This window comes from Castor canadensis, chromosome 18 (assembly GCF_047511655.1).
Source record: "Castor canadensis chromosome 18, mCasCan1.hap1v2, whole genome shotgun sequence".
NCBI lineage: Eukaryota > Metazoa > Chordata > Mammalia > Rodentia > Castoridae > Castor > Castor canadensis.
Genome location: NC_133403.1, coordinates 39,864,996 through 39,879,585, shown reverse-complemented (window position 1 = coordinate 39,879,585; position 14,590 = coordinate 39,864,996). Strand labels below are relative to the sequence as shown.

Sequence of the window (14,590 nt, the reverse complement as noted above, 5' to 3'; positions counted from 1 at the left end):
CGCTGAATAGAGAGCACCTCAGTGTGAAGCCTGAGGTATTTCCTTTCTGGCCCTTTTACAGAAAAAGTCATTAATATCCAAAATGCTTCCCACCAGCAAATATATACATTTGGAGGAAAATTATTAATATTAAAATATAGAAAAATCAGAACTATGTATCCATCACACCCATTTGCTACTGAAAGGAATACAACTTCACTCTCCTGGTGGTCCCTTTCGTATTCTCTGTCTCTACTTTTTTTTTTTTTTTGTGGTGCGGGATTTGAACTCAGGGCCTACACCTTGAGCCACTTCACCAGCCCTTTTTTGGGATTTTTTTTTTTTTATTTTGAGATAGGGTCTCACAAACTGTTTGTCTGGGCTGGCTTTGAACCTTGATCTTCCTGATCTCTGCCTCTTGAGTAGTTAGGATTACAGGTGTGAGCCTCTGGGGCCAGGTTATATTTTTTTTTGGTCTTTTTCTTTCTTTTTCCAATGCTGAGGATCAAACCCAGGGCTTTCGGCACAAATGCTATCCCTCCAACCTTCTGCTTCCTTTTCTTTGTGGTAGACTGTCATGAATTTGATGTGAACTTGTTACTTTGACTTAGAAAAAAACTTACATAGAAGCATGTGTCCTTAAGCAATATACACAGTGTGAGGCTTTAAAATATACACAAATTGTGCATCATATTGAATTTTGCAAGTTGCTTTTTTACTGAACACTATATTTTTGCACTCATTTTAACTACTGTATAGTATTCCACTAAATGATGGTAAGGAGTTTTAGTTACTCACTTCTCTAGTGAATACTCAGGAGGTTGTTCCTTTCTTCCTCCCTGCCTTCTTCCCGTTCCTCTCACTAGGTAGCCCAGGTTGGCCTCGAACTGGAGGCTGTCTTTCCTCAACCTGCCCGGTTCTGGAGTTACAGGCCTTCACTGCCATATTCTGGCTGTTGAGTAAAATAAGAGGTGGTCACCTCATTAGAACACTCATTGGCATCTTTTGTCATCTCCGTTGATACTGAGTGCCCTTGCGACCTAGAAATACCAGCGGTGCTTAGCAGAGGGGGCTGGAGGACTTTGAACCTGTGGCGCCAGACTCTCAACTCTTGATTCTGTTTTGGCTGCCTGGCAGGGGCAGGGAGACATCCGCTGGGTATCATCCAGATCGGGGTTGCCCGATCTCCCAAGGCCAGCGGGTCAGCGAGGCCTTGAGAGCTCCTTTTCCCTCTCAGCGGTGCCCTCTTGGGAGGCTGAACACACACTCAAGGCTTCAGCAGAGCAACGCACCAAACAGGGGAGCGTGTTTGGGAAGAGTATGATGTATTTCGCGAGGAGCACCCGAGTAGTCTTGGGAGAAACCCAGGACTTCAGTGGGATGCATACCTTGCTGCATCCATGTGAGGTGGGGATGGTAAAGGGTTCCTCCCCCAGCCATTAGGGCTGGCCCAAAGCAGTGGTTAGTTGGAAGGCGGCTGCCCTGAAATGGGTGTTGCCCTGAAATCCGGGAGCCGGGCCCCGAGGCGGAACCTTGGGTTTCCCCGCGGGCTTGGGGAACTTCCTGACGCTCAGCCGCCGCCTTGCAGTGCTCGCCTTGGGCTAAACAAAGCCGAGGGAAGAGCCCTGCAGGTGCACGCCGCGTGCGGGCGCAAATTTGCAGCACGGCCTCTGCGCCATCCAGGTCTCCGCTCCTCTTCCTCGGACCCTCTCCCCGCGGGGGCATCGCTTCGCCTCCGCCTCGGCTGGACCCGCCTCCCCAGCTTCGCTCTCCCTCCTCCCTTCCCAGCGCGCGGCCGAGGTAGCGGGCGCGCGCAGTCCGCGTTGGGGTCCAACAGCCGCAGCCAATCAGCGCGCAGCCCGAGGTGGCACCGCGCCCGACTTAGGCCGGGCGGCTCCGCCCACCCGCCCCGCCCGCCTGCCCCGCCCGCCCGGCCGCGGAGAGGAGCGCGCGGCCGCGCCGAGCCTGCGGAGCCGAGCCGAGCCGAGCCGAGCCGGGGGCGCAGAGCGCGGGAGGCGTCGGCGCTGAGCCCAGGTGAGCTAGCCAGAGCCGCGCCAGGGTCGGGGGTCGGGGGAGACCCAGTCGTCGCGACCCCTGGTGCCCTCGTCCTGTCCCTTCCCGGGCGGGGTGTCCACCGCCCGGACTGCAGACAAAGCCCCGGGGCTGGCCGGGGGTTCCCTCCACCGAGGGGACCCCACGTGCGCCGCCCCACGCCCCGCCACGTGGAGGGATGCGGACCCCCGGCGCCCCTTCTCCCGCGTCCTCCGAGCGCCCCGGGCCTCGGTGGCCGCCGGGGCTGGGCCGCGGTTGGCCGGCGGCAGGGGCGGACCTGGAGTTTGGTGCCGAGGTCACCGGGCCGGTGGCGGTCCGGGATCTTGGAGGCTGCCCAGGCCACCCCCTCACGTTTGACAGGTGGGGAACCTGCAGCGGGCGGGGTCCGCGGACTTGGAGCATCCCCCACCGCCGCAGCCGGCTGGGCTGGGGCAAACCCAGGCCCCGGTGATAGGGACACCAGGTGGCAGGACCCTCGACCTGCACTTGAGGGGACCTCTGTGCGCTTTGACCACCCCACCTCAGCCCTCCTCGGAGCCCGGACCTCCCAGGCAGGCTTGGTCCTTTTGACCTAAATTTACCTCGGGGCTGCAGCGCGCTGTGAATGCAGAGAAGTGAGCGCCTTCCCCGCGCCCTGCGCGGGACTCGGACGTGGGCCCAGCGCCGCTCGCACTGGGTCTGGGTGCCCCGGCCACCCCACCCAGCCTTGAGCTTTTCCTGGCGTCTCCCCACCCCAGGCTGCCCACTTTGGGGCGTTTTCACAGCTCTGCTCGCGGAGCTGAAGAGGTGGCACCTCGCAGAGGGATGGAGCTTGGTTGGGGGCATCTCGGTGGCATCGGCAAGAGGGTGGGACATGAGGAGATCACCTCTCTACAGGCAACTTTTATCTTCCTTAGCTTGGGGTTCGCTTTCCCTGTCGTAAGGTAGAAACTTCAGGTGCTCCAGGGCTGTGCTACCATCTCCCCCCCGCCACCACCAGAAGAGAGAGAGAAGAGTTTAACTGTGTCCCCCTCAAATCCTTTGTTCCTTGGAAGAATCAGGGGCTGCAGATTTTCCCTAACCACCCTGCAAAATGTGCAGTTTCAGCATAGACAGTGTGCACGCCCTGCAAAGGCAGCTTTGGGGTGGGTCCTAGGCCCTCTTTCTAGATGGCTGCTCAGAAGCCCGTTCTGCATTAGAGGGTTAGCTCGGTGAGGAGGCCCACACGTTTATTTTTGTAATGAGGAATAATAGCTGTCATTTGGTGAGCCCCTACCTTGAATAACAAATATTTTGTGAGGGGTGCTGGGTATTGAACCCAGGACCTGGAGCATGCAAAGTTCACATCCTACCACTGAGCTACACCCCTATCCCAATAGCTAACATTTGTTGAATTGTTGACATGGGTCAGAGTCTATGCTGTTGCATGCATTATCTCATTTAAGGTCTATCAGTATCCTATGTGGCGGGGATTCTTATTCCCATTGAAGAGATAAAGAGATAGAGGCTCATAATAATCCAGTCTTGCTAGGATTTAGCCCCACCCATTTTGTAGAAGGGCTCAGAGAGGCTAACTCACTTGGCCAGGGTCACAGAGCCACTGGAGGCATGTCAGGCAGGTCCTTAGAGCCTTTGTGCTTTACCACCCATTCTAGAGGAGGGACCCTCACAAGGCCTCTTGAGAAGCTCAGAACAGCAAATAAGTACACAGATCGCAGCAGGCCCTGTGGTGATGCCCAGGGACTTAGGCTAGTCTTGCCCTCCAGGCTCTTGGTGGGCTGGTAGCCAAATATATTCACTAATAATTATGCAGTAGTTCCCGGGGGCGGTCCCACCCTCCATTCGAGCATTTGGAAAAGCGTGGGGGCGAACTTTTGGTTGTTAAAATGAGGCTGAGCACTCCTGGCTTTTGGTGGGCAGAATTGGGGGCTGCCAAATGTCCTTCCTGTGAGTGAAGCCCTGGGAATATAGAATGGCCTTGCCCTCAATACTGTTTTGAAACACCATAAACCAGAAGTGCTGGGGCAGTTTGAGTTCTAGAGAAATCCCTCTCCTACAGGTGTGAATCCTGGAGGCTTCCTGAAGGAGGTGTCATTTGATTTGTGCTGAGCCCTGAAGGATGGGCTAAGAAATGGAGACTGGATGGGGAGGGTAGTCGGGGGAGGGGGGGCAGGCCAAGCCTGTGTTCAAGACATTGTGTCCCAGTTTTATTTTTATTTTTTTGAGGTAGCTCAGGTTAATTTGGAAGCTTGCTATATAGCCCAGCCTGGCCTTTGCCTCAAATTTTAACATGGGCCTATTGAGTTACCCTTACCCCACCATGACCCCATTTTTTGGAAGAGCTCAAAGAGGCTGAGCAGTTGCTCAATGTCACCTGCGGCCTGGTGGCTGCGGGAAGCATTTGGATCTCATTTTCCTTGGCTGTCCTGGGGACTCAAGGCACCTGCTAGTTCAGATTTCCCTTTGCGACAGAGGGCCTTGCGTTACTGTTTCTCTCAGATGCTCTGCTTTGTCTCTTGCCACCCCCTCTTGGGTGGGGTGAGAGAGCCAGAAGGTGGGTTCAGGCAGGCCGGCTTCACCCTCACGCCTGTGCTACTTCCTTGAAGTTGAGGAAATTGCATTTCCATTTCAAAATTGGCCTTTCTCTTTTCAGAGTGCTTGTTGCCTTACTGACCTGTTAATGGAGAGGTGTGTGTGTGTGTGTGTGTGTTGCTGGGTATGGAACCCAGGACTTGTGCATGTGACACAAGCCTTCTACCCCTGAGCTACACTCCTAGCCTTTAACAAAGGCCTGCGGTAAAATCCCGACACCGACAGTGCTATGCGACATCACCTCTGTCTAGTTATAGAACATCTCCATCACCCCAAAAGGAAGTCCTGTACCTAGTAAACAGTCACTTTCCTGTTCCCAATCCACCCTCCCAGCCCCGGCAGCATACTTACTTTCTGTCTCCAGATTTTTTTGTCCTGGACATGACTTATAAATGGAATCATATACTATGTGGGCTTTTGTGTGTGGCTTCTTCCATTCAGCATCTTTGTTCTCAAGGTTTTTCTATAGCATAGCGTGCATCAGTGCTTCATTCCTTTTTGTGACTGAATAATATTCCATTGGCGGAATGGGATAAACCCCATGGTTTACCTCCTCATGGGCATTTGGGTGGTTTCCGCCATACGGTCATCTTTTTCTTTTCTTTTTTTTTTTTTTGATTTTTTTTTCTTTTATTCATATGTGCATACAATGTTTGGGTCATTTCTCCCCCCTTCCCCCCGCCCCCTCCCTTACCTACCCCCCCCGCCCCCTCCCTTGCCCCCCCTGCCCCCTCCCTCTCCCCACCTACCCCCTCGCTACTTTTCTTTCCTTTTTATCTTTGAGACGAGATCTCACCTTGTCTCCAGCTCAGGCTGGCCTACAACTCATGATCCTCTTGCATCTGCCTCCTGAGTGCTGGGATTATAGATGAGCACCACCACACCTGGGCTTGTTAAGGGCTTCTTTAAGACCTGCTTTGTTCATTCCTCTGTCTGGTAAGCCCCTCAATTAATAACTCCCTGGGTGCAGGACATGGTTTTGTTTCTTCATTTTTAGGGAGAGGGTGGTGGAAGAAAGGGCTTCTGACCTCAATTGAGGACCAGCTTCCTGGAAGGAGGTTTTGAGATTCTTCCATCTCACCCTCACTGCTCTTCTTGAGGATTCTTAGCTCCCTCTGTGCCCGTGACCTCCCATGTCAGCATCCTGTTAGAAGCATAGATTTCTTTCCCTTCTGTTCTTTCGACCCCGTGTGATCTTATGGCTATATATTTTGTGAGACTTTTTCTAGATAAGTGAATCCACAAACATAGAAAACCTCACCAGACTGACAGTGCTACAACCCTGTGGCCAGGTGGCCATGGAGCCAGGCACAGTCAACCCAGTCTCTCCTGGTGCTGTTGTCAGGAATGTCCACCAGGGATGAGGAAATGGAGCCGCAGGAAAGCCCGGCAGGGAGGAAGCCCAGGCCAGACCACCTCCCCAGCCCGTCCTGATTCACAGAAGGTGGTCTTCATGGATGTTCACTGGGCACTTGGATGGAGAAGACCACTCTGTGGCCACGTGCTAGGAAGGCTGCAGTGACTCCACTGTACAGGAGAAAGTCAAGGCTCAAGGTCCATGGGGTCTGCACAGTTTCCCGGTACCCCTTCCTATCTCAAGCTCCTGTGCTGGCAAGTCGTGCCCTCGTCTTTGGGGGTGTGTGTGGGGGTATAGAGCCCATCTTAGGAGGTTAGGTGTGGGAATAGTTTTCACATGGAGTTGCTATATATGAAAAATAAGGTTTTGCCCTGGTAGTGCAAAAAAAAATTTTTTTTTTCTTTCTTCCCCATGTCCCTCTGCCTCTATGTTCCCTGCCTGGGATATTAGTGATCACATGGGGCAGGGATGATTTGAGATGTCAGTGTCTTCAGTTTCAGTCCTATTTGCTGGGTTGCTCTGAATTTTTGTTTGTTTTTGAAACAGAGTCTCACTATGTAGCCCAGGCTGGCCTTGAACTTGGGATCCTCTCATCTCAGCCTTCCCAGTGCTAGGATTACAGGCAGTACACCGGGATGAATTTCTTTTTCGACTATGAAACATTTTAAGCAGAAAAGTGCCAAAGTTTTGTTTTGCTTTGTTGTTTTGGACTGGCTTATATTTTGGAAGGCTGGAAGGAGGCCCGGGAGGTGACAGGAACAGGGCAGGGCCCCACATTTTACTCAATCCTGGCTCTGGAATCTTAGCCCTCTTTTTTGGGTGGGTCTAGTGACAAATTCTCCTCTGGGTGGTGGGGGCGGGGGGGGGGGAGGTGGGGTGGTGGTGGCGCTGAGGAATGCTGGGACCTGGTCCCTGTCCCCAAAGAACTTCCAGTGAGAGGCCAGTCAACTGCTGGAGAGCCCTTTGGAGGAGACGAACAATTCTAGGATCATTTACTTCCTTTTGGAAAAGAAAAGAAAGAAAATTAGAAGATTTAGTCGTGCCCCCACCTCCACCCCTCCTGAAAGCTGCTGAGTGACTATTTTTATGTTGCCTCTTTTTATCCTGATGGCTTCTGTAAATAGTTGAGAGATGGCAGTTGCAGAGATAAAAAATGCTAATTCCAACCTGAAAAGGGGGAGGTGGACAGTCCCTTGAGGAAATGGGGGTGTGGGGGAGGCCGGGGTGGACAGTCCCTTGAGGAAATGGGGGTGTGGGGGAGGCCGGGGTCGACAGTCCCTTGAGGAAATGGGGGTGTGGGGGAGGCCGGGGTCGACAGTCCCTTGAGGAAATGGGGGTGTGGGGGAGGCCGGGGTGGACAGTCCCTTGAGGAAATGGGGGTGTGGGGGAGACCGGGGTCTTGCCCTCTGCTCACAGGGCTTGGCAGGAGGTGGACCTGAGCCCATGGGAAAGGCATGGTGCCTGAAATACACTTCTGTTAGAGAAGTTTCAATGGGGAGCCAGTGGTTAGGTGGAGGGCAGGGAGCAGAAGGGGGAGCATGTTCCCTTTTGTCAGTACTAAGGTTTGAACTCAGGATCTCACACTTGCTAGGCACGTGCTCTACCGCTTGAGCCGCTCTGCCAGCCCTTTCTTGTGCTGGGTATTTTTGAGATAGGGTCTTGCTTTTTGCCTAGGCTGGCCTTGAGTTTTGATCCTCCTAAGTAGCTAGGATAACAGGAGTGAGCTACTGGTCCCTGGCCTTTTTTTTTTTGAGAAAAAAAGAGTTCAGGGTGTCCTTGAACTCTCAGTCCTCCTACATCAGCCTTCTGAGTGCTGGGATTACAGACATGTACCACCACACTTAGCTCCTTTTGGGCTTTTTGAAGTGCATTAGGGTATTGCCTTCAAGGCCTCTGTCAGCGAGATTTTATTTAGGTCTATCTCTGACATTTCTCCTGCCCGCTGGGTGTGTTTGGGGTGGAGCCACAGAACTGGCTCCCAGTCCCTGCTTGACCCTCCTGGGATGGGAGGGAGAGAAGTTGCTTGATTGAATAACACCTCTGAAGAGCAGAGAAGAGAGAGGAAGAGAGAGGTGCTGTGAGTGGGTAAGGCATGGATGCGTGTGGGCACCAAGCTGACCCCCGCGTCTCTGATTTGCTGCAGAAGGTTGTAGTGGAAGTCTTTTTGGTCCTTCACAAATTGAAATTGCATTTGCTTCTTTGCCTTTTCCGTTGGTTCAGTGGGAGGAGGGGAAGAAAGGAGGAAGGCGCCTATCTCCCTTTTCTAGTCCCTCCCTCCCCTAAACTCACACCACCCCCATGTGCCCACACGCCCACCTTTGAGGCTGGGGCCCCCAGTGTGCACCTGGCCATTGTGGCCTGACTGCAGGATCATCCCGTTCTTTCAGTGATACCTGAGTGATGGCTCTCTAAGGACTGTTCAGATCCACCCTTGTGATCAGTGCTGAAATGGGAGCCCCTTGGTCTCTGGACACCTTGGGTGGCAAGGGGACACTGTGCTGTAGGGGTTGGGATCCCAGCTTCTTGTCCCTGTTCAGCCATGGGCCTGCTGGGCTGCCTTGGTGAGGTCTTTCCTCCCTGGGTGGCATCTCTGCCACCTCTGGTATGTTGATTGTGGAATCCAGTGTGTGTAAGCACTTGTGACATATACTAACAAGGACAAAAAAGCATGTGCACTCTTTTAAATTTTGTGACAAGTAATGCACACAGGCAAGAGTTGGAGGGGAAGATGGAAATAGTTAGCATGGTGGGATTAGAGAGAAAAATTTTGCTCTAATATAAAGCCAGTGAAGCTCTCAACTTGACACCCACTGAGCCCTTTCTTGGCCTGTTTAGTGAGTGTGCACACCTGGGCCCTCAAATCTAGACGTGGTGATCATGGGCAGCTCACTCGGGCTTTGTCTGCCTCCATTTCCTCACTGGTGAAGCAGGGATTATAACAGTGTCTAACTTCTAAGGTTGCTGTGACAATTCAGTGAAATGATACAGCCTTATAAAGGTGCCACGCAACCAAGAAGGCTGCACGACTATGGCAGCAGCTACAGCTCTTAGGCGGCTGCTGCAAGGAAGGTATTCCTGTGGAGAAAGTGCTAGTCGGTTTCCCATCCCCTGCTCAACAGCCCTTCCTCTCCCCGACTATCCTTGTTTTAAGATGAACAGCGACAGTCTTTAGCAGACCGCCATCAAGGTGAAGACTGTCTGAGTTGTCAAAGAACATGTAGCGGCCTGGCAGTTTGGCTTTAGGATATGAGGAGCTACACAGGGAGCTAAGTGAGGAGACTTTTCCGTCAGTCAGCTGTTGGTAAGTGACAGAAAACCAATCACAAATTGGCTTAAGCAAGAACGGAAATACATTGATTTGTATATTGTAGACTCCTAGGATACAGGGCTTTAAGGCATGGCTTGATCGAGGGGTCAAATCCGTCCTCCATCCCTTGCTTCTCTCTCAGTTGACTTCATTCTGAGGCAAGGTTTTCCCCATCCCTTGGTCACTCCAGGTGCACATCCTCAGAGCTCTAAGTTCAACAGAGAGACATTCATTCTTTTCAACTCTTCCCCCTAAAAATACCAGCATAAGATCCAGTAGACCACCCTGGGTCACATATCTACTCTCAAATCAGTCACTTGACCAGAAAGTCAATGCCCAGCTGGTCAGGCCTGTGTCATATGTGAATCTCTAAAGCTAGTCGTGGGGTCAGCTCCACTGGGCTGCCTCTCTCAGAGGGATGGGTTCCCAGACACAAATCAGGCTGCTGTTCTCAGACTAAATGTAGACTGTAGGTCAGCTAAAGAAAGCTTCTGACCTTTTGAGTGGCCTTGGGATTCTGAGTGAAATATACAGTGACCTCCAACCAGTATTTATTGAGTGCCAGTGATGTTCTAGAAAGTTCTAGGCCCCAGAGCTCTGCAGTAAACAATAAATTCAAAGCCATATTCTTTCTACTGAGTCAACTCAATGTGTCTGTGCTAAGTGCTGTGCATTTCTTCTCTGAGTACTTTGAGATACTGTGCCTTTGTCTCTACCCTTTCTCACAGGTAGAGATGCCAAGAAGGCAGAGGCCTGGGCTGCAGGCTTCCCTGTCCTGGAGTTTGGTCCAGCCTGGACTTTATTTCAGGGCATAGGATGTGACCATTGCAAGGCTGCATCTATAATTTTTAGTCCCTTCCTGAAAACGCATACCAGGGCTAAAGGTGTAGCTCAGTAGTAGAGTGCTTGCTCAGCATGCACAAGGCCCTGGGTTCCATCCTAGCACCGCCAAAATGAAATGAAACTCAGACCAACGTCAGCTCTGCCTGGGACCACTGTGTGACTTCGGGCAAGTCGCTAAATCTTCCTGCTGAGCTTTTGTGTTCTTTAGTGGTGAGATGAAGTGTCTGGGTAAAGTGGCCGTGGAGATGTGCCCCTGGTGGCAGTAACATTCTGTGTGTCTCCAAGCAAGAGCTGTAGGGGCGAGGGAGGTCATGAGATGCAGGAGAAGGAAGGGCATGGAGACAGCCCTCAGCCCGACTTCAGTGTGGGGAGGCACTGGGGGGGTGATGTGGACCGTGGCATGCCAGCAAGCATGTCCCCTGCCCACACTGCTCTGAGTTGTCATCAGGACCACTGTCATCCAGATGTTTGATTCTTTTAGGATATTCTGTAAATGTTGTGACTTGTCTTTTTGGAGCTGGGGATTGAACCCCAGGCCTTAACACACATTAGACAACTGAGCCTCATCCCCAGCCTGAGATTCTGGAAATTTTGAATTTTATTTGAAATCTGGCTCTGAAATGTGGACTCTCATCCAAATAGTTTTTAACATGGTTTATGCCACAAAAACCACGTCAGTAGCCAGATGTTACCAAAAAAGCCAGCATTTTTGCTATAGGGACTGCAGTGGGAATGGGTCTGTGGACTCAAGGGCAGCGGTACCTTTCACCGTCTGACTGAGGATGGCCTTTGTCCTTGGGAACCACGTCAGCTTCAGTGTCCTCAAACCAAAATGTGTTCAAGGAGAAACACTGTTGATGTCACTGGATGTGATAAGACTGAGCAGGACCAAGGCCTGGATCTGGAATACCCTATCCCTACCCAATTGGTTATGGTGTTTGAGGTGCTTCTGAGGCAGCTGGCTCCTCTGAGCCTTGCTGGCTGGGTGAGTGGTGCTGTGTTCTTTTCTTGGGGCTGCCATGACAAAGGGCCACAAAATCAGGGGATGAGACAACAGAAATGTGTTGTCTCACAGTTCTGGAGGCTGGAGACTGAGACAGTGTCACCAGGACTAGTGCCTTCCAAGGGTAATGGAGGAGAATCTGCCCCAGGAATGTCCCCTGGCAGCTGCAGGGAATTCTGACATTCCTGTCCTGTAAAACTATTGCCCTCCTCTGCCTCCGTGGTCCTGTTCCCTGCACGTGTCAGTCTGTTGGATTTCCCCACTAGTATAAGGACACCAGTCCTTCTGGATTAGGGCTCATCCTCCCGCTTTCATTTTCATGGTAGCATCTCTGTAAAGACCATATTCCAGGAACTAGGGTTTGGAGTTCACCATTTTTTTTTTTTTTTTTTTTTGGGAACGAATTTCAACCCATGGCAAGGGGGTCTTTGCAGCTTGGCCTGGCTGTCCCTCTACTATCCCTCTACTGTCATCATCAACTTTCTTTCAAAGCTCTGACCCCGTGGCCTTCCCTACTCACATTGCTCTGCTCCCAGCTCCTGAGCCCCTGTTCCCTGACAGGGCTTCTTTCTGTTCCTTCTGTTCTCTCACCTCTTTCCTGCCATAGGACCTTCTTAAACTATTGACTAGATAAAGTCCCTGCCTTTGAGCACCTGCTCAGCCTGCGGGGCTCAGGGTAACAGAATTTCCCAGGAGAGCTGGGTATGGAAGTGCACACCTATGGTCCCTGCACTCAGGAGGCTGAGGCAGAAGGATATTGAGTTTGAGGCCAGCCTGGGCTACAACAGTAAGACCCTACCTCAAACAAACAAAAGAAAAGAATGTCCAAGGGAGACCTTCCTTGATTCCTGGTCCCCCAGTGATCCCTGCTGTGCTCTTACCACATTCTGGGAGTCTTCCCAGCTTGTGCTATGGACCCACTGGGGCACCTCGTTTGACATGCTTGTCTCCCTCCAGGGCAGAAGCTGCTTTTGTTTGTCTACCCACATGTAGCAGGTCCTCCACAACTATCTGTTAAAAGAACAAATCAATGACTGGATTTTCTTTAGGACCTCCGTGGGCCTCAGTGCCCAAGGTAGAGACGTGTACTGCCTGAGCCTGTGATTGCAGGGAGGCTATCCCTGGTCTTGGCAGGATCCTCAGAGCTATTTTAGGTTCCTTTGTTGTCCCAGGGTGCCTAGGATGAGGGGACCCAACCTGCATTGGGTGCCTCAAGTTTGGGGGTACCTTTCACTCCCTCTCCCCTCACTGGCTTCTTGCCACACTGCTGCCTGCTGGTGGCTCTGCCCAGGAGCTCTGCTTTTGGCAGGCAGCAGGCACAGGCTGGACACGGCCGCCAGGAAATGGCAAAGTGTTTCCTGGAGGCCTGTGTCACTTGGCTTCCTGGCAGAGGAAAGAACATTCCCTTCATCCTGGCCAGAGTCCGGGTCCATCTGCTCCAGGAAGAGTCTGGTGGCTCCCACAGGGTGCCCTGTGAGAGTGAGGAGAGCCTTCTGGGCTGGGTTCCGCTTCCATTTCAAGGGAAAGGGCTAGGGCCAGGCATAAGACATAGGGGCCAGGACTCTGGGTGTTTTGTCAAACCCCAAGCAGTGTTGCAGGAAGGTCCTCTTATCCTGGGGTCCCCAAAATCGAATGCTCTGCTCAGTATCTCTCCTTTCAGGGCCTTTCATGCAAGGATTACCTGATGGGGCAGAATGAGGTGGAGCCTGGGGCCTGATGGACTCAGCTAAATGTTACTGCTGCTGTTTTTATGTGCAACTGCTGTCTTTTTGTATGATTTTCTGCTGGGGAGGCTTGGTAGCTCTCGTCATATTCTTACAGAGTCTGTGGGCCCCAAACTATTCAGAACACTAGCTTAGATTCTATGGGTGTGGGAAAGGGGCAGGAACTTCCCCCTAAACTGCGTCCTGTTCCTGGGACTTTGACATTCCTGCCTTTCTGGCACAACACCTGAGTGTACAGGCTGAATTTCTGTTCTCCTCCTTCCTCCAGACCTTGAAAGCAAGACTGTGTCAAAGGCGGCCAGGGAGGCCCAGGCCAGACGCCAGCTCACCAAGGAGGCTGATTAAAAGCAGCTTTGCTGGGGTGGATGGCTTGCTGTCCTTGGCCTGCAGTGGAGATCAATAAGCAATTGTTTTTCTGTTGGCAAGAAAAAAAATTCTCCATTGACTTTCCCAGGCGCTGCCAGGCCTGGTTTTCTTTTCAGGAACTCTTGTGGCCCTGGCAGAGGCTGCTCCATGAGGGAGGACGGGTGCCTGTACTGAGGGAGGACAGAACACATGCCAGGGCTGAGGGACACACATAAGAGCAGGTGGGATAGCTTGGACAGCAGGTTCCTCACAAGAGCATTCTGGCAATAGGCACATAACAGGTGCAGGTTGAACGAACACCTGTTGGGCACTTCACCACAAAGCAGACGTGATCCTGAGAGCTTGGTGTATCTGGTGCTCATGACTATCAGGAAGGTGCCCATTTTAAAGATGAGAAAACCGAGGCAGAGAGAGCCTAAGGCGGACTAGGAAAAGAATGAGCCCAAGCTATGGAGCTCCTCTTCTGGTAGATGAGGATCCTAAAAAGGATGTCTAAAATAACAGCAGTGCCGGGTACCGGTGGTTCATGTCCGTAATCTCAGCTACTCGGAAGGCAGAGACAAAAACAGAGTTGGTGAAGTGGCTCAAGTGGTAGAGTGCTGCTGAGGCCCTGAGTTTAAACCCCAGTACTGCCCCCCTCCCCCCAAAATAAATACAATAACAGCAGCAGGGGCTACAGAGAATATTGAATTTGGGTGATAGCATTTTATTGATAGGAAAACCAAGACTGGGACACAATGTATAATATTTTTCTTCACTGCAGCCAGGGGTGGTATTTCTAACCCCTGTCATAGTTAGTTATTTTCTTTCTCTTAAAAATTCATTTTGAATCATTACCGTATACACATGGTATAAAAATAAAAGTAAAAAAGTGAAAAATAAATCCCTCTCGCTCTGTCTCCACCTCTCAAAGCAGTTATCTTCCCTTGAAACCACTGCTTCTGATTTCTTGTGCATCCTTCCAGAAGAAATGTACAGTGCACAGGCAAACATGTTTGCACATAGGGGTTTTTTCCTGTACCAGCTGTGGCAGACTAAGGCTTTGGTTTTTCCATGTGACTGTAGTGTGGTGCTAATGCGTGTTGTCTTAAAACAAAGGCATGTTTTTCTCCTGAGCTAGAAGTAGCTCTTTTTTTTTTTGTTCAGTCCCCCATGGAGGGTCATTACAAACCAAACTCATCTTGTATTACATCGTTTTCTACATGCGTGAGGTTGTCCGTAGCATAAATACTTAGGTGCAGTTTGAATTTTGTTAAATATTGACAGATCTCCTTCCATAAGGACGGGACTAATTTTTACCCCAGGCAGCAGAGTGTGAAAACATCCACTTCCCACTATGGTCACCAATGTACTATTATTGAATTTTTCTTTCTTTGCCGATCTGATAG

The 14,590-nt window shown here is 51.5% G+C and overlaps 1 protein-coding gene across 5 annotated transcripts in view; it reads left to right on the top strand.

Moving 5' to 3' along the window:
• Camkk2 (calcium/calmodulin dependent protein kinase kinase 2) overlaps window positions 1–14,590 on the top strand; it is a 52,374-nt gene that overhangs the window by 1,740 nt on the left and 36,044 nt on the right. For 4 of the 5 annotated variants that reach the window (XM_074060936.1, XM_074060934.1, XM_074060935.1 and 1 more), the window contains exon 1: window positions 1,921–2,013. The exons of the other annotated variant lie outside the window; for it this stretch is intronic. The gene's annotated coding sequence lies outside the window, so the exon portion shown is untranslated. Of the gene's footprint in view, window positions 1–1,920; window positions 2,014–14,590 lie in introns of those variants that run through there. 5 annotated transcript variants of the gene reach the window in all.